This window comes from Psittacula echo, assembly GCF_963264785.1.
Source record: "Psittacula echo genome assembly, chromosome: 20".
Taxonomy (NCBI): domain Eukaryota; kingdom Metazoa; phylum Chordata; class Aves; order Psittaciformes; family Psittacidae; genus Psittacula; species Psittacula echo.
Genome location: NC_137756.1, coordinates 7702087 through 7729936, shown reverse-complemented (window position 1 = coordinate 7729936; position 27850 = coordinate 7702087). Strand labels below are relative to the sequence as shown.

The 27850-nt window shown below is 49.0% G+C and overlaps 1 long non-coding RNA gene across 9 annotated transcripts; it reads right to left on the bottom strand.

The window, feature by feature from the left end:
• LOC308228686 lies at window positions 1-27765 on the bottom strand. Of its 9 annotated transcripts, none has more exons than XR_013958228.1 (13): window positions 27657-27765; window positions 27227-27453; window positions 26859-26993; window positions 23509-23604; window positions 22997-23141; window positions 16420-16536; window positions 15608-15808; window positions 13719-13779; window positions 10677-10852; window positions 9208-10333; window positions 5685-8375; window positions 4317-4409; window positions 1-3609 (listed from the first exon to the last, which is right to left on the bottom strand). It is a non-coding gene; the product is annotated as an uncharacterized lncRNA (long non-coding RNA). The 9 variants fall into 9 exon arrangements; XR_013958232.1 differs by lacking the exon at window positions 15608-15808 and having other exon boundaries at window positions 5685-5810; window positions 6720-8375; XR_013958233.1 differs by lacking the exon at window positions 15608-15808 and having other exon boundaries at window positions 5685-7841; window positions 8191-8375.
• Between the last annotated feature and the right edge of the window lie 85 nt (window positions 27766-27850).

Below are 27850 nucleotides of genomic sequence, written 5' to 3'. Positions count from 1 at the left end.
TACTGAGATTTAAAGGAGGTGTGAAATGCATTAAAAATGAATCATTACTGCAGGAGCGATAAAAGCTTCATTGCCCTAATGAGGAAAAAGATTGGCCCAAGATGCAGAGCAATCACTACTCTTCTCTGTAAGGTCATCCAGTGCCGCCACATCCCTGGCTTTCCTTCATAAAGTTGCAGAGGAAAAGATGAGAGTTTGAAAGCTCAAGATCCTGGAGCCAAGTGTTCAGATGTATCCATACACTGTTCTGAACCTCTGCACCACCCAGGAAGGAGAAGTTCAGGTCTTAGAGCCTCAGAGAATGACCTCCGTAAAGCAATTCAGCTAAAGGAATTGCCCATCACTGTAAGACAGACACCTCTTAGTCCATCCCATCCAAAGCTCATCCTCCTCCCAGCCATTCAGCCAATGCTCAGGTGGACAAACTGTTCCGTACCTCATTCTAGCTTTCATACTGAACACATTATTCTTGCATTGCTCTGGAGTTTTTTACTTTTCTTTGAGACAAACAACAAGCATAGAACATCTTAGCTCACGTTATAAAGCATGACAGATGTGTTTGTGTAATGCATTTTGCGATTCACAACTGCAGGCAGACAATGAAAACGTTTTGAGGTGAGATAGTAACAAAAGTTTTGCATTCCTAAATCAATGCCTGTGCCAGTTGTACATTACATATACAAAAGTGATCTTTACTCCAATAGTAAAGTCAACTCTTACGTAAGTAAGTGAAGGCCCAGGACCAGATTTGGGGCCCCCAACACCAGAGGGACTTGGAGCTGTTGGAGCGAGTGCAGAGGAGGCCATGGAGATGCTGCGAGGGCTGGAGCAGCTCTGCTCTGGAGCCAGGCTGAGAGAGCTGGGCTGGGTCAGCCTGGAGAAGAGAAGGCTCCTGAAGGGGAGACCTTAGAGCAGCTCCAGTGCCTAAAGGGGCTACAGGAACCCTGGAGAGGGGACTGGGACAAGGGCCTGTAGGGACAGGACAAGGGAAATGGCTTTAACCTGCCAGAACAGGGGAGACTGAGATGAGCTCTTAGGCAGAAGCTCTTCCCTGTGAGGGTGCTGAGGCGCTGGCACAAGGTGCCCAGAGAAGCTGTGGCTGCCCCATCCCTGGCAGTGTTCAAGGCCAGGTTGGACACAGGGGCTTGGAGCAAGCTGCTCCAGTGGAAGGTGTCCCTGCCCGTGGCAGGGGTTTTAGGGTTCTGAACACCAAGGCAGCCCTACCTGACTGCCTGTGCTACTGAGGGGTTTCAGAGGTTTAAGGGCTGGCTGATTCCCTGGGTTGTCTGGTCCAAAGGGTTGCTCAGCTTGGCTGGGAGACACCTGACTCAGGACACCTCATCCTAGGGCATTGCCTGTGAAGTTCAGACCTGGAAAGTCCATCAGTGCTCAGTCCTGGGGCAGTTTACCAGCAAACACCAGACCACAGTGACAGAACTGAAATCCTCAGTGTTCATCCACTTACAGTTATCCAAGTGTTTTATGCATAAAATCAGCTCCATTCCAAAAGCACAGACTGTAACCAGGTCAGTCCCTATGCAGAGGGAGGTTTGGTTTAGTACAGCCAGGTCCTTGTGCTTACATGCACATACTTTCCATCAGTTCTTAGAAAACACGGGCAGAGTGCACACACGTGTGTGTCAGGAGAGAAAAGAGGACAAAGGAGAGGAGAAAACCCATCTCCAAGAAATCACTGATTAAAATTGCTCCCAAGTTCCCGTTCCCTCCACAAATAAAACAGTTTGTGAAAGTCCAACTTGGGGTGGATAAAATATCAGCCACGTGCCTGACTTACAGCACTGGGACTGAGGTTTGGGCACCACTTCAAGACTTTCCCCTAGGAGTCTATCCAAACCCTCTTTGCTTCTGATGTGGAATAATTTGGAAGTGTTTTTAGGCTGCCGGCTGGGATAACACAAGGGCTATTGTAAACACACATGCAGGCTATCAGCACCAAACCCACACAAATATGGGCTGTACACACATAAATAACCAGTGCATATCCCTTTTTGCTTTTCTTTTTTTCAGAAAGAAATGAATTGAAACGTTGAGTTAAAGAAAAAGATGAAATCCCTGAGCAGGTCATCAGGAAAACAGTGATTGTGCATGGAAGGAATCCTGCTTCACCTCATTTTCATAAATGAAACATACTTAAATGCAGGCCACTAGATCTGAAGAGCTATGGATAAGAAACAGCCATAACCAGCTCTCATCCAAGCGTGTGCAGTGAAGCAAGACCTGCATTTCTGTGGTTGCTGTTTCTAAAGTACTGCTGCTAGCCAAGAAAGTTTGGGAATCTCAGAGAGAGTAATCAGGGCATAGAGACCCGCACAGGCTCCGAAATAACCTGCTGAAGATACCTGACCCAGCCTGGGGCTGTAACCCTGAATCACTACTCTTTGAGCTCTGCTTTGGGTGGAAAAGGAAGGAATTGCTCTTTCAGAGTCATGGCTTTCTGGGATAGTTTTGATTTTCTCCACTACAGAGGCCAGGATGAAATCCATCTTACCTGTGAGACACATCATAGGATCATAGAACCATGGCATGGTCTGGGGTGGAAGGCGCCTTAAAGCTCATCCAGTCCCAACCCCCTGCCATGAGCAGGAACACCTTCCACTAGAGCAGCTTGCTCTAAGCCAATTACATCCATATCCTTTAGTATTTCTTCAGAACTCTTCAATTCCATCTGAGGAAGGGACTGCAGCAACTCCACTTCCCTTCCTCCTGAAACACAGCATTTTTCCTTTCCCATCTCCTCCAAGAGGTGCAATGGGACAGAGGAGAGCACAGCGAACAGCAAGGCTGCTGTCTACCATGGCAACTGCTTTTCCTGCAGGAACAGTCTCCTCATATCTGGCCCCAAAAGGATCCAAGATCTCCAGGAGATGCAGCAGACACTTTTGTCCATGCCAAGCCTACCCTGTATGTAAAGAAAACAACCGCAAAACAACCTGTCAAGTTGATAGATGTTGAGGTTTTCTGCCTTGCCATTGGATGGGGTTTGAGCAGAACCATTCCACATGTTGGTGAGAGGAAATGAGATAGCAGATGCGTCTGCAGTAATAAATCCATCCTGCTAACAATGGGGTAGCATACAACTGCACTGCAACTGCACCATCTGAAATAAGTATTTTCCCACGTAGGAAGGAGCTGGAAATTGAAGTAACATCTCATGTGGAGACGTGTAAGTTCTTTGCTCTTCCTCCACCAGCGCTGCTTTGACCAACCTTGTACCTGAAGCAATGCTTCAAATAAAGAAGCCATTCAGCCCTTACATGGGTCTCTGGTAGCTGTAATCATAAAGCTTATGGGTTGGACCCCACTTAACAGGGCAGAAGGGCTGGTTAAAGCCCTCTGAATGAGAAATCTTGTGATTCCTGCTCCCATCTAGGCTGAATTTGCAGGGAATAGCAGTGTGTTCAGAGTTCTCTTAGAGCAGCTTTGCTGGAGATTTGATCCAAAGTCTGTGATTAGACTTTCTCGGCCGCAGCAGCCTCTGGGCAAAGCAATGTCATCAACTCTTTATGGCCCATTCATGGGGCTGGTCTGATGCATTTCCCGAAGCAGAATCCCGGTGCCAAGGTCCCAGCAGTCACAAATGACCAGCAGCTATTGTAGGAAGGAAGACAAAGCTCCTGATGTTAAGCACATCCGAGATAACATGCAGAAAAGAGTGTAAAACAATTAAAACACCTAATAAAGCACTGAGGAAATTTGAGAGCGTGGATTTTAGCTGAGTTCATCGTGCACAATGCTGAGTTTAATTGAATTAAGATAGCAATCAAAGCGTGATCCTTCACAACAAAGTCCTTCCTCAAATCTTGGTTCTTGACCTTGCCTGGAAGGCTTTGCTTAAGCCTTCAAGACCTGAAAGAAGTAGTAATCTGAATCCCCCATTGTTAGGTGACCCATCAGGGCCACACATAGAGGGGAGAAATGAGAAGAAATCAAGATACAGTCAAGCAGCAGAGAGTCCCAAAGCAGGGACAGCAGAGCAAAGCACCTGAGGAGAATGAACCTGGTTTGCAAGGCTTGACATCTAGAAGACCCATTCATCCAGCTTCGAGATACTTCAGCTTCAGATGCCTGAAGGTTCACCCACTGTGGAGTGAGAAGAGGCTTCTACATGTACCAACAGGAGTTAATCAGTTGACGCAGTGGGAAATGGCATGAAATGGGAGAATTTACCCATCACGCTCTGCCACAGAGAACCCTCCCTGTTTTGACCTGTCCCAACAACCTCATCAGGTGCTTTCAAGCACTACTTGTATCCAGGATGCATTTACAGGTTATGTATGAAGCAATCAGGATCTCACCTTTAGCTCCCCAGTTTCACCATTACACAGTAATGGTTTGTGCTGTGATCCATAGCACCACTGAGAAGACAACTCCTGTGAGAAAACCAGCTCCTGTGTGGAATAGCAGAGATGTCAGGGTGGCCACATGAGTCCTAAACAGCAGTAAACTGTTTGCAGTGCACAGACACTTTCCAACAAGAAACTGTGTCAGGCTGAACACACGATGTGAGCATCGGGAAAGCATGACAACTGCTCTAGAAAATGGAAGGAAAGCCAAAGACTGACCAGGAGCATACAGGCTGGAGCCAAGAGAAGGAGCAGGAGGCAATAATCTCTAGAGGACACATTCATTTTGGCTTATAAATAGCAACATTAAAGAGACTCTTCCAGATTTCAGTGACTTTTCTTCTTGTGAGTAACATTAGGAGTACACGCTCTGCAAAGCCATTATCATCATTCACAGAAAGATAAGGAACATTGGCTCAACCCAAGGCTCAGGGCAGTTGAATATTCGGCAAGCATCCTTCACTAAGCCAAGGGGGGAGGGGGATGAGGGTTCATGCACATCATTAGAAGGGCTGGTGAGCAAAACAGCCTAAGAATATTCTCAAGGCTGAAATAAATTAAGACACACATTTCCTCGGGATGCCTGGGATGCTCTGTGATTTTATGGCATCCAAAGTGCTAAGAAAAGCAAAGTGCTGCCAAGCCTGCATTGCTATTCATGTGCTAAAGGTCAAAGAGGTGCAAAAATGTCAGGTTTGCAAGTTAGGAACTTCTGTGGCAGTTATAATCAAAATGCACGCAATGTCTAAAGCTCTCCTTATGGTTAAGTAACAAGCACGAACTATGGCAATGACAACGTAACACACAACTTAAAGCACCCATCGGTACCAACTTAGCACATGAATCAGTGTCTGGTGCTGTGGATAATGTTGCAGCATACAAAAAATACCTCACTATTTGCACAGTCCATTAAGCCCCGTCTAGCCTCCAATGAGAGGAGATGGTACGCTGTGTTTGGAAACATGAGCTAGGAAAGATCAGTCTAAGCAGCCCTTCAGCCTTCTTAATGTTCTGGTTCTCTTAAGGCCATTACAGAGGTGTCACTTAAAGATACTCCTTCACACCTATACAAAGCTGTACTGCAATGAAATGCCCCATTCCTGGCAGGTTGGTTGGGGCTTGGAGCAAGCTGCTCTAGTGGAAGGTGTCCCTGCCTGTGGCAGGGGTTGGAACTGGATGAGATTTAAGGTCCCTTCCAACCCGAACCAGTCTACGGTTCTATGACTATGAAATGCCAGAGCACGGAGGAGCAGCTTACATGAGCTCCTACAACAACAAAATGAAGAGACATATTTGTAATCTCTTTCGGAGCTGCCTTACCTTGGCAGAGACCAGCAGAGATGACAGTCATGGTTCTGCTACTCCCAGCAGCCACCCGGTTATTCATGGACAGCTGAAACATCACAGACAGGAGGCAGAAATGGACGTACGTTCAGTCTCTCTCTCCTGCAATGATCACTTCACATGATTTCAGCTCCATTCCCCCCCTCTCCATATCTGCGGCTGGAAGCACTGATGATGAAGATACTAAGCACTAACTCTGCTCTGGTGAAGCCAAGCTCTGGCTGAGGTCACTCCCAGCTGGAAAAGCAACCGCATAACACCAAATGTGGGTCCAAGGAATAGAAAAGCAGCAGTCCTGCCCCTTGCTCTGCCACAGACCTCTTGTGTAACTATGGGCATGTCAGGTGAGGCTGTGTTCTAAAAGGAGTTTGGGTTTAAGACCTGCTCTGGCAAAACCTCTCCATTCTGTCAATGCACTTTCAGCTGGAAACTTCAATCTGCAAAAATCCCTGTATACCAACACTGGGAAATTCCCAGTCAGGTCTAATTAACATTGCAATTCCAATGCGAAGGGGTTTGGCTGCACAGACTTCACTTTAGACAAAAGCATTTGTGCTTGCACATCAGACACTGCTCCCTCTGAGACACACAGGAATTCTTCCTGCCCATTCCCAGCTTCTCTCATGGTGCTGTGGATCACAAGACCTCAGGCCAGCTGTGGATTACAAGTCCTGACCCCAACACCAGGTCTTTGCGCAACGTGAAAGGGAGGAAACTCTACCAGGAGGAATGCAGTGAAAAACCTCAGCTTGGGGAGAAGGATTAAAAGCAGAGTCTACCAAGGGGAGAAGCATCCGGCTTCGTAGCAGGGTGGAAAGCACAGTTCTTCACTGCAAAGAGAAACACATATCCCAGGAAGCAAGAGGCCAGAACCCATCCGAAACATCTTCACAAGCTCTCATCAGAAACCCATAGTCCCAGCATAGCAGAGGCACGTCCCTTCCCACTTCAGAGTAAGGCATTGCCTGCTGGGTAGGAAAGAGTAAGTTGAATCAAGCCAGCTTGACTTACACGTGGGCTGGGATTTCAAGAGTCAGATCAGAACGTAGTAGGAGCTATGAGAGCCCTGCAGCCAAACACCTCATTTTGAGCACATCAGCCTGGGCTCCTCACAAACATGCATGAAGGTGTCTGACTGCTCAGCCAGCCTTTTCCCATGTTGTGATGACAGCAGAGTTGTTCCCACTGCTGGCAACACCTCCATGGTTATTAGCAGCAAGTAACCCAAGCATTTCTGGGCTCATCATTACAGTATCTGAGGGTCTTTCACGAGTTCAGAAGTATTTAAGAGGTTTTCTTTGGCTGTGGAGAGTCCAAGCGGGAAATCTGAGTGCCTTGATCCTGGACACTCCTTGTAGGGAGACATGGATGGTGATGGGCTCTCCAAAGGGGAATTGTGACCCAATGGGCAGTCCCCTTGGAGTGCTCCAGGTGGTGGGAGGAGGTGGCACTGGTTCCTTTCCTTGCCCATCAGTCCTTGTCATGTTTTTGTTCACAGTTTCAGAGGTGGAGTTGTGGTGCAGATCTTTCAGGCTGGCAAACAAACAGCAAGTGGTCCAAGTTGGCTGTTCCCTTGGGCGAGTGTTTCAACACAAGTCCTTACAGGGGGAAGGGTGCTGGCAGCTTCAATGGCCACTGGATGGAGTGACAGCTGGATTTACAAGCAGGTCTCACCCCGTGAGCCTGGGGATCTGGGGAAGCTGAGCCTTCAAACTGAGACATGCAGGTACCTGATATCTCTGTTCTGATCAGCCTCGGTCAGTAGATAGACCCCAGGTTGTTGAGACCAAAGCATAGGTAGAACCTTATATCACCCTAAAGGCTGCAGGATCAGGCAGGTTGAGTAGAGGTACTTAAAGCATCAGCTGGGACATAAGTAGGGAGGCCATAACTTTGGTGGTGGTTTCATCCAGAATGCTTGCCAGTGCTGCTAGAGAATAAACCAGCTCCATGGCCACCTGCCCGGCTCCAAAGGGGTCCAGTCATCAACTTCAACTGGATGGAAAGTGAGGATCCTCCACGCTACATCAAAGCCTCGTTCCTTTTCACATTCTGAGAGAACTAGAGCTGAGCATCAATGCTGCTCTTAACACTTGTCTCCATTCCAGTTGTTGTCCTTGAGCTCATGCACATCTGGAAAGGCAAAAAAAACCCCAAAGAAACAGTGCAATGGAAAAGATGCCTTTGACCTGAGTCACTGAGTGGGACACAGAGGAAAAACCAGTCATGTGGAGACAAGGTGAAAGGCGTTATTCCAAGGAATTGTGCAATGAACAAAAGACAAACCCAAACCAAAGCAATCACACCCACCGGGGAAGCTGCCTGCCCCGAGGAACCCCACAAATCAGAACCACCCATGAGAGCTCAGCCATCTGTCAGTATTCCTGTAACCTGCAGGGACAAGACACACAAGCATGCTGGGATCTCCTGGAAGAAATTCCAAGCCCAGTGGTGAATATAAACCATGTCTTAATGCACTTACACTTAAGTATCTCCAAAGCAGCTCATGGTATTACAACACGCCACTCTCCTGTCAGCTTTTTAGTGGGATAAGTGAGCATCAGAGGCTTGGAAACAGGATCACAGTACATCCCTGGGTGACCAAGAGGGTCTCCAAAAGGTAGCCATCAGCCCAGATCAGGAGGTGAAAAGTCAGCTTGCCATCTCCTGCAGACACACATTTCTATGAGCTACTGTTAGCAAACCACCCTAGGCTGTGCTTAACAATAGATTACAGTTGCACCAAATACAGCTATGGGCTACCTTTATGGGCTACATTTTACCTATAAAACCCCCCAGAACCTGTTGTGTTTTGGGGCTTTGGTTTGGTTTGCTGGGTTTTTTACATGTTAGTCTCCAAAAATGTAGTTCTTCAGGGCAAATGAAAGACATTGAATCAAAAGTGGGTTTAACTTTTCCCTGAAGAGTCCCCCCAAAGCCTTCCATAGAGTCAACTGAAAGAGCTTTTGATTACTGTGGTTTGTCTGCCCCTTTTGTCTTTAGCTAGTCCAGCCAACCAACAAATACTTGAGCATCTACCTCAGCTTTTCCTTAATCTGCATTTCTCCTTTGGCAAAGCTGCATGGTCCCCAAGCACGTATCCTTACTAACACAGGGCCATATCGCCATGCTCTCCAGCTCAGCAGGCTCTGAATTCTCAATACTAATTAGATTTGTCAGACACTATCTGCTTTTGTTAGAGATTACTCTCACCCCTAGGGGACTCCTCTCTTTCCTTTGAATCTGGCAGAACAAGTCCTGCTGCCTGTTAAGTGTGTATGGAGGTACATCAAGTTCTCCTTCCACGGAAGGCTCCAGTACCTCGGGCTGTATAATCAGTTCCGCATGAAGGTTTGTGACAAAACCATCTCTTCTCTGACAGAGCTTTCCATGGACAGAGTTTTAAACTCTTTCCAAGTTGCTATTAAAAAAGAAAGGGGGTGTGTGTGTGTGTGTAAAAAACCACTTATGCAAATAGTGAAGTGTTAACAGCTCTTACAGTATTTGGTGCTTTTCCCTAAGCCACAGCTCCTGGGGGTTAACAGGGGAACCCGAGCACGTGCGTGTGCTCCTGAGCCTCACATCTGCGAGGGGAAAAGGAACATTTCAACAGTGCCAGAAACAGGTTAAACAAACATTTACAAAGACTCACACAGGTATCACTGGGCTTGCCTTGGAATGAGAGGAATCTGTGGGATGGGGTCTCCGGTGCCTGCTCTGGGACTATTTTCTCCAATCCTTTTGAAGTCTGTGTTCCAAGAGGTCAAATCTCACTGGTTTTAGCCACGCTCTCATTTTATTTGAAGCATGAAGGGAACAATATTTATCATTCAAACAAAGGAGCCAGTTCTCTTTCCTCCCTGCTCACATCTTCTGTCTCTAGACACGTGCGTCCCTCCCCTGCACTAACTAATAGGTGGATACAGGCTCACCTTGAGGTTGAAAGCTTTATAGAAGAATTAATTACAGATCCTGACTTTACAATTACCAGTGAAGGTGCTCCCGTTATCTGCCACAAGACTCACACACACAGTCATGGCCTTACCTGCATAGAAAGAAGCTTGCAATGTGCTGAGAGATGACTTTGAAGGCTGCAGGAAAAGCTGATCTCTAAAGAAAGTACAAGACTATTGGAGGGGCCACCAAAGTCCTCCATAATGCTGACCCATAGCTGGGGGAAATCAGCAGGTCAGAAGGAGAGAGTAACAATAATAGGTCAGATATTACAACGTCCTTGCCAAAATTTAGGAGAATTGAGGCTAAGACCATAAGAAAATGATTAATCGACTGCACTGACGATGTGACATTCAGCATGTGCTGAGGGGCTGTAAGTCTGCTAAACAGACTGAGAGTGATTGGAAGAAGATGTGAAATCACAGCAGAGAGGAACCTCTCCTCGGAGAAGACATCTCAGAATGCCAGCATGCAAACTGTGTTGCATGTTCCCAGTTCTGCCTTTGGACCCAGCAATACGGAGTGGCTTAAGATCAAGACCACTTGTGTACTTACGTCTCCAACGTACAAACGCTTACATAGATGCTTTGGTATTTGCTGAGCTGGTGCCTCACGCTCCCCATTCCATAAATCCTCTTTCCCTTCAGGCTCCAAATGATGGAAAATGCTCCCTGAACACAGAAAACACTCACTGAAGTCAAAGGGGAACTTGAGCTGGAGAAGCGCATCAGGAAGTCACCGTCTGTAGAACACAAAGGGCTCCTCATTTATAAAACCAAGCTGTTAATAAGCAGGAGAAGTGGACAGAAACATCATGGTGGCACTCTGAGAGCAGGGCTGCATGGTCTGCATGGGTTTACCAGCACCCTGGGGGCTCACACTGCCAGCTGCTGCAGGCTGGGACACCCTTGCACTATGTGTTTGTACAGCCCATGACACATCTGGGACCTATTCCCTACAGGTAACTTTGGGCACACATATCACTTAGAAAGCAGGTTAAAGTCAACACCTTACCTGTGCAGGTTTATACAGCAGGACAAGCACCTGGTACTAATCCTCCTCCACAGCCAAGGTGCTCAGAGCAATCAGGAGCACATCTCCCACATTGAAGAGGAACCACTATTAAGGAGGAGCTGGTCCACTGTAGAGAGCTGCATTTCTCCATGCTTAGGAGTCTTTGCCTGACAATTCTATATATCAAATATATATTAAAAAATATATCAACAAAATAAAGAGCAATCAAGTGTCACATCAGCAACATATACATGCAAACGGGATTCCTCACACATTCACCCCCAAACCATTTTCACTGTCCTTGTAAGAGGCACTATTTTGCTGTGGATAAATCATTGAAATCTGTCTTTCAAAACCCCTATAAGATAAAAAAAGACAAAGTTCCCAGTGACTGCCACAGGGAAACAAAGCGATGAAAGAAGAGGAAACAGTGAGTTGTGGACCACCGTTGGTGGGCACTTGAATGGGAGCCCTGTGCTTGACTCCACCATGGCTTTGAACAAAACAGGAGCCAAACAGCTATTTGTCAGGGGGTACAAATGCACACAAGCAGTGAGAACCTGGCCCTGCTCTAAAATCACGTCAGGGACTCGTTTGTGGGGCCGTGCCGAGCCCCTGATGGATTGCTGTGCTCTGGGGCAGCATTGTCAGCAGCAATAATAAGACATCTGGTCCCTTCTCTCTCTGAAAGAGTATTTTGGCTCGACTGAACCCACGTGAGCAGCTCCTCGCACAATGCGCAGACACAGCATCTCGTGGTCACTGATCCACAGCACCGGGTCCATCCTCCTCGCATCCTGCAGCATCCCTTTGGTCTCAGCCCCACTCCTTGACATGCATCCGGTTCCAGCCCCCTGCCACAGGCAGGGACCCCTTCCACTAGAGCAGCTTGCTCCAAGCCCCTGTGTCCAACCTGGCCTTGAACACTGCCAGGGATGGAGCAGCCACAGCTCCTCTATGCACAGCCATTCATGCTCCTCAGACGTGATGCTCAGGACACCACATCCAAGCTGACACACACAAGCCTGTGCAGCACTGCCCAAACCTCAGCATTAAATCCAACCTGCAGGCATGGGACTGCAGCACAGCATCACCTCTGTAAACAGAGCGGCCGGGATGTGCAGCAGGGCACAAGGGTTTTAGCAAGCTGCCAATGCAAACAGGCTCCCCAGCCACAGTTAAACCAGCAGCTCCTGGGAAGCCACCTGCTTTCCTTCCTATGCACAGGCAGGACCTCAGCGCACAGGCACAGCCCCAGGAAGTGGGCATTAATTATAAAGCCTAATTCATGTAAAAAGCACAAAGTTTCTATAGAGAGCTTCGGCTCTGAGACAGCAAAAACAGAAATGGAAAAACAGGGACTTAATGCACTAAACCCTTCAACAGACCTCTCCTGACACCCTACACCCTACAGGGCACGAGGGGAGCAAGGGCTGTGTGAGACGGCTGGGAATGGACTTGAGACATAACGAAAATAAGGGAAACGGACGCAAAGGAAGGAGCAGCGAAGTGGAGGGAGCAAAGAGAAAGATGTGTCTGTGCTTCAAGCGCTTCAAACCAGAGGCCCCACTTCCCAATAACATTGCACTGGGGGAGAGAGGGAAGGGGCAGGCTGGTTTTCATTTCATTTTTGCTTTGAAAACACCATTTCTCCACACATCCACTAAAGTGCAGATTTCCACCCAAGCCGTGTAAAAACGGAGCCTGCCTCAAAGCTGAGGCTGTCAGAAACCAGGTCTGTCTGAGCTCACAAAGCTGCGGCTGGAAAAGCCCCCAGGACAGCAGCATTTCCCAGCACAGCACCCAGGCACCGGGCAGAGCAGGACCCACCAGCTGGGAAGAGCCTGCAGAGGGGACACAGGGACCAATTGCTTCTGCTCCAGCCCTGAACAGGGACCACGCCAGTGCTGGGAGGAGAGATAAGGAGCAGCGCGCACTGGGGTTGTGTGGGGTGATGAATGGGGGGCTTGGTCACACAGCCCCAGCACTGACCACCAACACCCCTGCAGCTCTTCTGGAGAGCACCAGCCTGCCCATCCTCTCTTCCTTTCCTAAGGAGCTCAGCAGCGCGGGCAGCCACAGGCAGGCACTGAGGTTAACATTAAGGAAAGAGGGATGCTGCCCATTGCAGCATCTCTCCAGGTCTGCCACGGCTGTGCCAGACCCCAGCTCTGTACCTGGGGCTGACAGATGGCAATTATAAGGGAGAAGTCTAGAAACCTCCGGAATTCCCTGCTGGCACACAGCAGGCTCCCCTTTCCTGGCTGGCAATGGGCACCTGCAGTGCTGTGTGCCCTGAGATGGTGCAAGCACAGAGACCCCCTGCCTGCAGCTTCAAGGGGCTGGGAGGCCAAGAACCTGGCCCTGGGCATGGGGACAGTCCCCACAGTGGCAGCTGCAGCAGGGATGCCTGTGGGAAGCAGGTGCTCCTTTCCCAAAGGCTGGGAATGGGAACGTTAGCACTGGCGATGCCTGTGCAGTGATGTGTACCACTGGCTGGGTGCCCACTGCTGATGCCCTGACAAAGGAGCCATGTAATCCCAGTGGCACCAGCTGGTGGGGCTCAGCTCCGGTGCACCCTAAAAGGCTCCTTCACCCCATAAGAGCTGGCAGGAAGGACATAAACCATCACATACCTGGTATCCAGCTTCACCATCCCAAAAGGGCCTTCACATATTGCTCAGGCTGGGGCTTTTCTCCCCCTGTCACATGCTGCTGCCTCCCTCACAGCAGCACAGCCAGCAACCAAGGTCTGTGGGTTTGACCCCCCTGGCTCTGCCTCTTCTCAGCATGCTCTGGGGATGCCAGCACACAGCATCCCACATCTGCTCCTGCCCCACAGCCTGCTCTAGTGGAAGGTGTCCCTGCCCCTGGCAGAGGTTGGAGCTGGGTGAGCTTTAAGGTCCCTTCCAATCCAAAGCAGTCTGGGATGCTGTGATTCTATGACCTGCACCCTCCCTTTCTAAAGACTGTCCCAGTCTGTCTGCAATAGGACAAGCAGACATAGAGCCTCCTAATCCCCCCTACCACACCGCAGCTCACCTTCTGGGTCCGCATCACTCCCATCACCAGCAGTGGAGGCCTCTGACACAGTCATCCCAGCCTGTAAAAGCAGGGATTTTGGGTAACATGGCCATCAGACCCCAATTAGCTGGCACAGTGGCTGGCCAGCATGCTGCTCCTTTCCTGGTCCATGTGTTTTGCAGTGCAAAGGAGTCCTTTGACATTCAGTTGAACATATCTAACCCAGCCTGTGGGGCAAACACGCCATGGGCTGTAATTGCACCCAGAATAACCAATGACTTCCTATTGGGAAGCCACAAAGTGGGCCCAGTCCCCTCCATCCCAGTCCACTCTGTTGTGCACAACATCAGGTGCAAACAAGGGTCCACAATGCCTTCTTCCCCCCTATGCACAAAGCTCCCTGCAACCTCCATGTGCTGGGCTGAGCAACCCATGATTTCCCTAAGCTGTGCCCTTGAAACCAGCTGAGAAGCCAGAGTTTTCCCTGACGAGCCAAGGAATCAGAACTGACATGATTGGAAAAAACAAGCCCCATTCCTCTTGGCAGGGAATTACGTTAGAGATCTCTGGTGTCATCTCCCCAATTTACGATGAGTTTGGATCCAAGCTTTCCTAGTGCCAGACAACACAGGGATTTGACAGAGAAGGTAATTGAAGGAAATGGCTTTGTAACCTAGCTATTGTGCTGGCAAGCTCCAGCTCTCCTGCAGAACAAGGTTCACTTCCTGGCATGGCTGATTCATCATCCTTTATTTGTCCCCAGTGCCTCTTGACTTTCCTCCGCCTGGCAGGGATAACACAGACCCCTCCATCAGAAGTCTGTGGGGCAGTCAGGCTTTGTCCCCATCTGGTGAGCAGCAGCAAGGGGGTGATGAGCCCCCAGGTGTCCATGGGGCAGGGTGAAGAGCATTCTTGAACAAGCCTCACAGTCTGCACACCCCTTGGGCAGCATGCACACCCAGCGGTATGGGCATGGAGGAACAAGGATGGGGGACCTTCAGGTGGGAGAAATCCCACCCAGTGAGCCCCAGGACCTCTATTCATTCCACATAAATAACCAGGAGCATGGGAAAACCTGAGCTGGAGCAGGGTTCGGAGCAAAGCTTGTGATTGCATCCTTAGGGACATCCCAAAGTGGAGTGTACCTCAGAAAGAAAGAGTATTCTCTGTAGGGATACTGGCAAGACATAGATCCTCATTATTGGATCAGGCATTTTTATCCTCCTTCTGAGAAGGATACTACAGACACAGGCTGCACCAGGCAGACAAAAGAAGAGCCTGCCCTGGTCCCATCAGGAAAGAGGGAAGGAGAAAAGGGGGGAACAGTGAGGAGAGGTTCCAAGATGTGCTCTGTGCTGAGCTGAGCAGCACTTGCATAGCTCACGTACACAGATCATCACACGCAGCATCTTACCACTGCTCTAACAACAACAACCATTGCACTGACCTGTGCATCCATTCAGTAACCACTTTGTTTCTGTAACCACCGTTATCTAGGCTGGCTGTGAGCTGCTTTGGATGGATGTCAGATCTAAGCTGTATTCGAGACCTAGGGCAGCGTGAAACCCTAGACCTGCAAGCCCTGCAGATCCCACCAATGCCTGACATCTCCTTTGGGAGCCTGGTTAAAATGAGCTCATGCCCTTCAGAAGGCTCCTCTGTATTTAAATAAACAACCTGGAGGATGGAGCAGTCGAACATACCCTGGTATCTGAACAGATCTTTCAGCTCCATGACCTGATTCCCTGATGAAGCCAGCACAAGCACACTGAGTTTGTGCAAAGCCAGTAACTTTGTGGAGGAGGAGAGAAGCAGCCCAATTATTATAGCTCATCTACTAGCAAAAAGTATTAGGAGAGTAAACAGCCAGCAATCACAGAGGCATGCCTGTGAGATCTCTTACTTACTGGCATGCAGGTCTCTCATCTGGAATTCATTTATTCATATACACAATTGATGCCATTAAGCTGCAGAGGTGGTTGGGGAAGGACATATTCAAAAGATGCCGCAAGTTACTGAAGCGGCCAGTCTCCACTGCCAGTGTCACCTCCAGAAACAATGAAACTGAACCATCAGGCCAGTGTTGCAGAAGAAGAAAGCAGCACCACCTAAAAATCATCGAACCATAGAATGAATCACAGACTGATATGGCTCCCATCACCCTGACAAGCAGGATACTTCTTTCTCCTGCAAATCCATTTGTGTTATCAGAAGTAGGCCACAAGTCACCAAGGTCCAACCTTGGGATCAACCAAGATGAGCTGGCTATGCAGTGTCTGCTTCTGCAGTTGGTAATTGCCCATCGCACCCAGCATTACCACTGAACAGCTTATGTGGGATGAATCCTGGGGGTCTCTAAACCTCCTGGGGGAAAGGCTGCCCAGAAGAATGGTATATTTATTCCATGGGTTCTATTCTGCATCCCATTTTGCTGCTAATTCCCTCAGGAAGCTTTCCTAGCGCAGAGGATGGCCTACATCTTGTTTAATTATATTCAGTAACTTAAACTGCTGGAGAAACCCTCTTCAGCTATAATCATTTGGAGCTCTGAAGAAATCCCATAGCCTGATGGAAAATGTCTGTATATATAATCTGTATATTCCCCTTAAGTGCTGTCTTTTATGTCTGCAGTGATGCATACATAGGTATGGAAAGTCATTCTCTTACCTTACCCTGAACGTGGGTCCTACAGGCTCAGAAAAGCAGATGTGTTGCTTACCTCTGTTTTGGGGTGTAAGTGGGAGCTCTGGCAGGAAAGCAGATGCCTTCCAGGAGCCCTGCATCACTCTCCAACGTGACAGGCAGCTCCAGGGCTAGGCTTGGGCTCAGCACCACTCTGTGGGAAGGGACCACACATATTCAGGTTGCAGGGGTGGACAGGGAAGCACATGAAGATTATGGAAGTCTCAGGGCAAGTAAATTACTGTTAATTGTGAGATATTTGATTGCAAGGAGCACAGATGGCCAGCCATCTGGTTTTGATTATAAAATGAAACAAGATTAACCCAAACAGGATTTCCTCAGCATTCTTCATCGACTGGCTCACAAATACATCTTTAACACCTATGCTACAGATACAGCACAATCAGAAGCTCTTCCTGCCTTTTCTAATCTATTTGGGCTAAATACTCTGCTGCGCAATGCCCTTGTACATAAAAGGTTTCCAGTAGGACTGAAAAGGAGCAGAGGATGGATTCATTAAGAGATGAGAGAACTCAGAAAGCTCAAACAGAAGTAAAGTAACCCCAGCAGAACACCTTTTATACAACACCAAACTCAGGTTAGAAGGGCACAAGCCTATGGGAAGAGAGGATGCTGCCAAGGGCAATAGCAGTTGGGTACCAACCTCTCCTGCCCACATCAGCACCCAGTCGGTGCTGTGATGGAAAGGGATAGTATAGCAAAAGCTGGGGAGAGTGGCCAGAGGCCACATCCTTAGTCCATCTCCTATAAGACCCTCAGACCTCCACTCATCCTTCTCCCCAGCTTGGTCTCCTCTATGACCATCCCTATGACTCATTCAGTCCCTCTACCCCATGAGGCACTGTGGGCAGCTCAGCACACAAACTCATCCCACCAAAGCAAAGCGCAGGACAAAGAGAGATGTCAGCATCCTCCTGACTGGCAAGGACGGGCACGCATCCCAGTTTAAATGCACAGCTCAGGTGCAACTTACGCAGCATCACATCACTGCTCAAAACATGTCTCTTACTACAGCCTAACTACAGTGTAACTACAGTCTTGCTAGAGTGGCCATCTACTAGATGATCTTAAGGTCCTTTCCAACCCAAACCATTCTATGATTCTACAGTGCCTCTACAAGCTCAGGCATTTTCTTTGCCTATAAACTTCAGGCATCTCCTCCTTGCCACAGCATCCTCTCCATCACATTTCTCCTGCCTGTGTCCCAGGAGGGCAGCATGCAGCAGCTCATTTTTGCTTGTATGATTAGTGACTTTGAGGTGTTTTGCAGGTTTCAGCCACTCTTTGCTTCAAGATATATCAATTGTGAGATCAAGCCCTGCAGGAATCAGCTCTGACCCATTTTGCCCGGTGAGTTGGGCTTGCAGGACCCACTAATCCATCCAGTTCCCAGCCCTCAGCTACCAAACCTGCTCTGGGAGTCAACTGCCTCTCACGCTCTCCCTGGAAGCTGGGCTGAGGCCAAGAAGGCGTTTCCAAGCCCACCCAGTTACCCTATGCACACGTATGGTATGGAATCGGATTTAGGAGACCCTGTCCCTCTGCAAGCTTTTCTCATGCAGATTACACATGTCTTTGTTCAAAGCAAATTGGTTGTGAATGGAACATAAAGGGTGTTGCAGGGAGATGTCCCCTTGCATGCTCCCCAGTGTAAATCCCCAGGACGCGCTGCATACAGAAACTGTCAGTAGGACCCTGCTCACCCCTCCTATCTTATCATGTACAGGCAGACAACCCATTGGGAGAGTTAAGTGCCCATCAGCCACCAACAGGCCAGGGCTCTCGCTCATGTAAACATGGGGTTTACTTTAGCTTTGAGTAGCTTCACTTTTAGGGCTACCCCACACATTAAAATGCCATCATCCTCTTGGGGACAGCAGCTCCCTGCACCACGGGCTGTTTGCCCACCCTGCCACTGCTGTCGGAGGCTGGGAAGCCTGTTCCATGATTCCAGCCTGCACCCACTCACAGGGTGCCAGGGAAGTTGGCTTCTCAAGGGGCTACTCCCACAGCCCCTTCGGGATCCTGTCTGAATGCAAAAGGAGGGAAGTGTGGCTGCGCTTCGCCAGGCTGCTCACCTGTAATTCAGAGACAAGCTTCCTGTGTCTGGACTCAGCTCTGGCCAAATACAGCAGACCTGGAAATACAGCGTGACTCCCCCCCGATCATCTCTGACCTTGCATTTGACTGATTCCTGGTCATTCTGCACGCAAGGATGCCCGCGTGCTGCAGGATCGCTGCAGTCTCTCCTGAACAGCAGTTTGACACACTCTGCAATACTGACCCTCTGCAGGACCAGTGAAAATGAACCCAAAAGGTGGATGCTGACAGAGCTGATCTTACCTGCAAACACCGACGAAAAATGGGGAACAGAGGAACCACCCTTTCCTCCCTAAGCTGCAAGTCCCCTTGGTAAGAAAAAGCAAGGTTCCTGCATAGGCAGGTTCATGGAATTAACTGAAAAGCTTTAACATGCCTTCTTTTTATTCTTTTCCCTTTGCCTTTCCCACAAGAGAGAGCCAGGTTTGCTTCAACATGGACCAAATTACTTGAGTTTCCACAGCCTCATTCTCAGCACTGATTGTTTCACTCTGAGCTGGTGTTTGTCCAGAAGAACACAGTCCAAGGCAGAAACCTCGGCTGAAAAACTCCAATCCAAACAGGCAAAAGCATGTGCAACTGAGAAGGGCACCTATCATAAAGAGGAGCAAGGAATTCCTATATAAGCACTGCTGTATCACACACTTGCAAAGCATAGCTTAAAACCCTCCTAGTTTTCACATGAACAGATGCTCTGACAAAAGCCCTGTGCAAAATGCTTCCTTTGCCAAGAGAGTAAAAGGAAACCCATTTTACCTAAAGAATCAGCTTTTAAAGGCAATCCCTAGTAAATGAGGTATAAAACTGAATTCAGAGCATTTCCACTACTTTCTCATCTTTCCAGCATCCTCTGGGCTGGACTCTCACTGACAATCCCTCTTCCACAGCAGCTGGGGAGCTGCCCCAGGAGGTGGAAGCACACAATAAATACATACATAAATAGAAGCAGTTAAAAACAAAGAAATCACAAGGTTTTTAAAGCTGATTTCTCCATGCTGGGTACTCCTCGAGCTAACCAGATGCTGCCAAATGCCTGGCACTAGAGAAACACCTATCATTTTACCCCATGACATATTACCAACCCATATTAGACTTGCACAGAAACACCATGCTGCTGTTGCAGGGGAGGGAGAAGAGGGGGAAGTAAGCGCACTGCACCATAGAACAGAAGAGACTTCAGATAGCTGTGGTATTATCTCAGAGGAGTTTCAGTCTGTCAGATGGGGATTGGAGGGGGAATTGCCTGGGGAATGCACTTCCAGGGATGCTTTCTACCAAGAGAAGAGCCCCTTGCATCTTTGTAAGCAACTGATTAATGGAGTAGGGATGGGAAGCCCCTATCTGAGCATCTACCAAGGGGCTTTCATGCAGAGACACATCAGATTTGGACTCTACCAGATCCCAGGCTGCTGCCAATAACAGGCACATAACTCTTGCAACATCTCACAGTGTTTGATAGCACAGGGACCACGATGCATGTCTTTTATCATCTGGCTCTACGTGATGCACTGATACCACTGGAAAAGCCAGCGCTGAGTCACCTGGGGAGCAGCAGATATGCTTTCAGCCTGAAGGATGGCCTGTCTGGTCTTTCCCAAATCTATCAGCTAATCTAACAGGAGATATTACTTCCTATGAACCTCACCTCGTTATGGGAGCACTGCAAACAGCAAGACCATCAGTGCATAAGGGAGGGAGCTGGCTGGAAACCCACATTGCTCTCGTTCCTGTGGTGGTACAGCTACAGAACAGCTTTTACAAAGCATCAGCACTTGCACATGGTTGTGAAGGGGCCCAGAGAAATGACTCCCAACAGGCGGGGATCTGCAATGGGAAGGGAATAGATGAGTGGAGAACTTGGTGCTCACTTCCAGCCCTGCTGTTGGGATTTCAGGTGCCAGCTCCTGCAAAGCTGTGCCTGCAGCACCAGAGATAGGGCAGTGTCCTGCTGCTGGCTGCAAGGCAGAGATAAGGCCGCTGGGACCTATGGAAACACAGGGCACAACTAAGCCCAGGGTCTGCAGAAGGAGTGAAGAAGAGCACATAAGGCAGAGGAAGAGCACGGTCAAACCAGTCCAGCAAAGCACCTCGGAGAAGTTTCATCTAAGCACAGATACAGGGCTGGTTACCAAGCAGATGCTACAGCTGAAAATGAAGTGGTTTTGCACTTTGTACCAATGTGGGCTGCTTGGTTCTCCCAAACCAGCTCTCATCTTCACCCCTGGCAACTGAACAAGAGCAACCAAACAGAGAGGCTGTGCACTATGAAAAAGCTTGAGCAAGACCTCAGCTGACTCAAAACCACAACTGAACCTGTTTCTGGTTAAGATGGAACCTTAACTTGTATCATACAGCAGCAAAGGGCAAAACCCCTCCCTACCTGTGAACCACAGCTCCTGGAAACAGTCAGCAGCTTTGCTCTGCCCCCACCAGCTGTCTCCAGCCACCTTCTCCTACAAGGCCTGGGATGATGGGTTACCTCAGAGCCTTGTTTTGAACCCATCTCCTGTGCTATCTGCTTCCAATAACTTCAGCCATCACTCGAAGGGGGGATGGTGAGAGCCCAAGCAGTCTTTCTGGTGCTGGATGTTGCCATGTTCTCCACCCTCAGGACTGGCTTCATATGGCTTGTCAGCCATAACAACACCTGTGACTTAGAAGCGGGCATCCCTCAACAGAGATGATGAGCCACTGACACACAGGACGTCCCATTGTGCACTGGAATAACATTCAACACATGGAAGCAGATCAGAAGATGCATGGCCAAAGAGAAAACCCCATCAAGCCAGAGCTGCTTCCCAGCCAATGCTAAATCATCACCAAAACTCAACTCAATCCCAAGCATTTGTTTCCTTTTATATTCTGCGTGACAACAATGCACCTTTGGGGCTAAACCATCTCCAAAGGCATCCTTGCGTGCATATGCTTTCCTTGCACGCAATGCAGACAGCTCAAATAGGAAACAGCCTTCCCTTCCCCAGACACTTCCCAGGTCCAACACACACTGCAGGCAACAAGCTGCTGGTCTTGCGGAGCAGGGAGCAAGCAAGAAGCCTCATACTAAGAAATCCAGGCCAAGCAGTGTCTGGGACTTTCTCACTGCATAAAACAGGTCACCATTAAGAGCAATGGCAAACCATGGGAAGAAGGCTACGTGTACAGACGCACCCACACACCCATGCAAGTAAATCCCATTTGCTTCCACTGAACTACCTGAACAAGACTTTCCAGCCACCTAAAGCAGTATAACCCATGATGCTGATGGACACTGGAAGTTTATCCCTGGAGATGCTCCTAACCCTTATAAAAACAGCAGCGAGGGTGGAATCCCATTTGAGGAATGGGTTTCAGCTCTACAAGAGCAAATCTCCCTGAGTGCAGTGTGAAACTTCTGCCAGCACACAACTTCAGAGGAGACGCAGACCTGGACCTGTCTGGGGTCTGGTTTTTGTTCTTTATTAACCATTTTCACAGGCCTCTTCACTTGTGGATTCCAACCTGACTGGAAGCAGCGGAGGATGGAAACCTCACAAAGCTTTCCAAGTGTGAAACCTGCTCCCTGGAGCAGCCTGGATGCACTTCAGGTTTGCCTCCAGGCTTCCAGGGGCTGAGCCAAGCAGTCACCCCTCTCGGACGCTCAGGATGTTCCCCTGTCAGAGTTCTCAACCTGGAATATAGGCTGGAAAACAGGAGTGGGAGATCACCCGGTGCAAAGGGCTGATGGGGCTCACAGGCACAGATAAGGTAGTGCCCAGAGAACAGCTCATTGCAGCCAGCAGTGCTTTCCTCACTAAACCCCCATTTTCCACCCTTTCCCAGTGATCTCCCCGGCTCCATCGCTCTCATCCCATAATTAGGTTGAGCACACAATGCCCTGCGCTCGCCTCCACACACAGACACAACTCTCAGGCAAGATTTAAAAGCCTCAAGCAATGCCAAACTCAAACGTGGCCGGGATGTGCAGAGCAAAGCTGCCTCTCGGCCAAGAGAGCTGGAGCGTGTATGGGGAAGAGCTTCCCTCTCTCTCTGCTGCTTTATTCTCCAGACTCACAATGAGGGCTGTTCTCTCCTGAAAGGGAGAATCCAGCACACCCCAGCTTTGTATTGATTCACTGCAAAGCAAAGGCACAGATCCTCCTCCATGAAAGCAGCCACCTCCGGCCCATGATGAACTGGTGGAGCTGAACCAAGGGGAAGCAGTGGCTGGTGGCTCTCAGAGGCTTGAGAATCAGTGTTTCCAACTGACTGCCTCCCTTGCCCCTCTGGGCCCCCCAACCATCACCACCGCATTCACCAGCCCAGGCGGGACGGGAAATGAGAAGAAAAACTCTCCCTCCATCACCACTCTCCTTTACAGAGCTGCCATCCGCCTCCCACCAAAGCAGCCTTGAAACCCAAGCCAGCCATTGGAACCATTAACTGGGTTGAGACAAAAGCTCTGGACCACATCCTCAAGGGCTCAGCATCCTCCACGCAGCGCAGGATTCCCATACCTTTCATCCTGCATTGCTTTCAGAGTGAGGCCATGGAGAAAAGGAGAGGCAGGAAGGAGCATGGCTGTGCTGCAGAGGGCTCACAGGCTGCTTCGTGAGGCCTATTCTGCATCCAGGTGGTGTGGTCTCAGATCTATTACCAGACCTTTATGGAAGGAAGCAAAAATGATTCCAGTGCTCCCCAGAGGGGGTTGATACAGCTGTCACGGATAGTCCTGAGCTGGGCAAACCCACTGTGCCCCAGTCATTGCTCCAGATGGGGAGTGACAGCCAGTTTGCAATGGGGTGCTGGAGGAAGGGAGATGCCAGCTCACTGGTCAGAAGGTAGAGATCTGACTTTCCTTCCCCCTCATACCTGCTCTTTGGAAACAGCATCCCACATACCTAAACCAAAGCAGAGCCTGTTGGGGACAGCCGAGGGGATGCCATAATCCCAGTCTATGGGACTGGAACCATGCACACCAATGCTAGGACCAGCTGGGCTCCCCCACCTTGAAGCCCATCTTACCCACCTTCAGCAGGGCTGAGACATGCACTCCATGGATCAGGCACTACCATCCAGCTGTGTTTGCACTGCCCAGCTCAATGCCTTCACTCTCCTGGGACTCCTGCAACACAAGCCATAGATGATGAGGATCTTCAAGTGTTGTGTGCCCATTGGACTGAGACCCACAGAGCTGACCAGGGAGCAGACCCTGGGAAGCTGGCGGTGATGGGGCTGTAACCCTGAGAGGGGTCCCCCAGAGAGGGACTCTTCATCAGGGCCTGCAGCAACAGGATAAGGGGCTTGGAACTGGCTGAGCTTTAAGGTCCCTTCAACACAAACCATTCCATGATCCTATGATTTGCTGACAGACCCATCCTAATGCACGATGACTGTGACTTGGGCTTATTGTGCATCCCGATTCCCTGCTGCACAAGCCATAAATGTGCCTGTAGGTGGCCCAGAAACACTGACTTATTAAAAAGAGGAAGAAGGAGGAGGGGGAGGAGGGAATGAATGCAGCTCTGTCAGGCTTCTACAGAATTGTTATGTTTTGGTGCTTGTTTCCCAAAGATTTATGTTTTTCTGCATGTGTCATTCCCTTTTCATGCATTTTTGAGACCCTGGAGCTTAGAAACTCAAACCCTTGTCAGTCACATCAACCCCTCTGCACAAAACGTAGCTGCCACTGGAGTGGGTTAAATAAACCACAACAAACCAACACCAAACAGAATGCACTTTTCCATCATGCTGTGACTGGGTCACTCTGCTCAATGCGAGCGAGACAATGCTCAGAGAAAGCAAGAAACAGATGAGAGTTTTCATACTCATGGCTGGAACTAAATGGATTAAGGTCATTTCCTCGGTAGGTTTGAAACCTTCTGCAACAATTTTATGCAAAGAAAAGGAAAAGTGTCCATTCCCCCCCGAAAAAAAGGGAAAAGTCACTGCTGCAAAAACATTAAATCTGCTTGGGTAACTCAGAATGTATGTTGGCAAGGCAACCCATCTTAGCTTGAACAGTAAACCTGCAATGTCAGAGGCTCTGCAATGTATGAAAGAGGCTTGGGTTTCAATATATCATGCCGAATTTACTTCTTTTCAGCCTTTCATGGCAAAGCATTTGATGTCTGTCCTTTCACTGCTGCAATCGATAGGGTGACCTTACTTAAAAGTTGCCTGGCTTCGCTGTTGTCGGTATTGTTCTGTTAAAATGTAATCTAACTCTTTTTCTTCAGTCTGGAAATAGCACTGTACAGACAGAAAACATGATGGGGGCTTGGTGTTCCCCCCCAACAAAATCTAGAGGCAAAAACATCCATCATCAGAGCTGGCTTAGAACCAGGTGATGTCAAGAAGGCTACAACACGCAGCAGCCCAGGCCCTCTGCTGAACTGGCCCTGTTGAGTTGCACTGATTTCTTACTTCACACTGGCACCAGGCCCACTGGCATGTGCAGAGGGTCTGGTTGGTTTCCCAGCACTTTCATAGCATCCCAGACTGGTTTGAGTTAAAGGGACCTTAAAGCTCCTCCAGCTCCAACCCCTGCCACGGGCAGGGACACCTTCCACTGGAGCAGGATGCTCCAAGCCCCTGTGTCCAACCTGGCCTTGAACACTGCCAGGGATGGGGCAGCCACAGCTTCTCTGGGCACCCTGTGCCAGTGCCTCAGCACCCTCACAGGGAAGAGCTTCTGCCTAAGAGCTCATCTCAGTCTCCCCTCTGGCAGAGTAAAGCCAGTGCTAAAGAGCACCCAACTCACTATTTTAGCCATAGGATTGGGTGGTATCCCTGGATTCACAGCATCACTGGATGTTGCTATCTGTTTGGTACTATGAAGTTGTAACATTTCCAGGCTACAGCTTTAGCTTAGACCTTGCAAGGATTCCACATAACCCCAGGAAACCAAACAGATCAAGAATTACATGAAAAAAATGTGGATTGTTTTCAAGCAGCAACTACTAAAACGGAAGGAGACAGATTTGTTTCATGACAGTGGGTGTCAGCAGAGTCAGGCACATGCTATAGAGTTACAGCTGGATTATCCATCACAGGACATTTGTGAGCCTGGCTTGAACCATGTTATAACCCTGTAATGCAACTCACTCTGTTATTATCTGTTCTGTTGCTGTTATGGCTGTGTTTCATTGCATTAGTGATGCTGATGCGCACATCTGCACTCACACCCACACATTTGCACAGGATTATGGCTACAATTCCTGATCCTACTTATAGAGAGCCCTGTAAATCCCAAATAGCTCCCTTTAAATCAGCAGCATTATCCTACTGTAAATCAGGGCAGACTCCGGCTCAGATGCTCTTCACTACACTCCGTTATGGAGCGGGGAGGCTAAAAGCAATACCTGGGCTCGGTACACACCAGTTCCCCCCAGACCCCATCCCACGGCATCATGCACTGCTCAGCCCCACACCTCATCACAGGGGCTGAGCGTCACTTGCCAAAGTACCAGCAGAACTCTTCTGATGAAGAAACTCTCTGAAGCAGTTTAAGAGCTGGCTTTGGCAGCACAGCCACGTGCTTAAATATCGCTCACAGCTGAGTTATTTCTTGCTTCTTTGGAACTTGAAATGGCTTTTCTGCTCAGTGAGCTCATGAAAGGGTAGTATGTAAAGTCAGCAGCACAGAAACGATGAATTAAGGAGAAGCAGGCCAGTTAGGCGTTCCCTACAATACATTATGTAGATGGTTGCCAGAGGAACTGATTTAAATTCACTGTGCTACACCTGAATGTCGTTTATGGCTCATAAAAGGAACTCTGTGTTTAAGTAACAGTAAAGCAGGACTGTGCTTTCTATACATAAGAAATAAAACCAAATCCTTTCTCCCCGAGCAGATGTATTTGTATTTGCTCAGTGCCTGCCCCTGAGCTATGTGGAGTCTGACAGCACTGGGATGCTTTCAGCCATAAAGCCCAAAGGTTAAGCACAAGGACTTGCTCCAGCATGCATTATGTTTGATTTTTACTGATCTTAACATAGTAAATTTAACCCTGCTGTGAAGGCAAGACCTGCTCCCCCTCCACATACACCTGTAGCTGTCAGAGGAATAATGGGGATCCCTGGGCACAGGCAGCCACAGAACCCATCAGTCCTGCCCCAAAGCCACAGCCCTGCAGCAGCAAGAAGCAGGGACGCTTCATCTCCAGGGTTGGGACATTTGGCCAAACAAGGTGGCAGCAGCCACCACATCACCTCAATCACTGCAAGTCACAGTCACACCCACCTGAAGATGTGTTTTCACTCTCCTGTTATCTGATGATAAAATTCCCTCAGATCAGACCCCAAGGCGTCCAAATCCACTTCTCTGGTCTCTGCCCATTTACACCCTTCTCACAGGGCCACCTCAGGGCCACTCACCTCCACTCAAGTAGTGCTGAATCCCAGGGAGAGCCTCGTGCAACCCTTCCCAAGCCCCAGTGCTGGTTCTGCAAACTCCAACCTCCAAATCAGATACAGCACCCCTTAAATACAGCTCTCTGCCGGAGGCACAACCTGAAATGAAATAGTTACACTGCTATAAACTGAGCAACACCCTGCAGGCACATGGGAGTGGGATACAGAGCTGTACCCAGTGCCTTTGGTGAGGATACACATAAGGATGCTGAGGCATGAAAAGCAATACTCAGCTAAATCAGGAACATTGATTTCTCAGGATTAACACACCATCTCCAATGTTAACTAACAGCAGGAGGGAGCACTTTTCTCTCCTTGCAGTTGAGCAGTACCTTAAGAAAGGCTTACGGGAAGCTCAAAATCCCCTTCTCCTCGAAGCAGCGGCACAAAAGGCTATAGTTATATAGCTACATGGCAACAGTTACGCTGGCAGCCTTCTCTGCAACTGGCTCCTCTGTTTGGGGATGGACCAGTGATATTTTAGAAGCACAGGGACAGGATGGTAGGCTTTGCAGTGCTGCCAGATGTCCCTATAGCATCACCTCCGAGGCCAGAAATGCTGCATGGAGAAAGAAACAAAATACAGGCATTACAAAACTGTTTAGCTCTTGAGATCTCAAGGGGATGAGGCCTTGAATATTAAGCCAGGAATATTAAGCACAGCCTTCACAGCAGTTACCACTGCGCTGAAGTTGCAAAACACACACCAGCAACAGCAAGTCAGTGGTGGCTGTGAGACACCATTGATTTAACATCAGTTACCTTGTCCTGAGATGAGGATGACCACGATTCAAGTGTTTGGTGGCTTAAAGATCTACTTCATGCCTCCAGCAGCAGCTGAATCTTGCCCCACACTTTGACAGTACAGTGCTGCAAATTCAATGCAAATTATAACAAAGAGAGGAAGAGATAAAAAGGGATTTAATGCTGTCAGGACTGCTAACCCCAAATTCCAT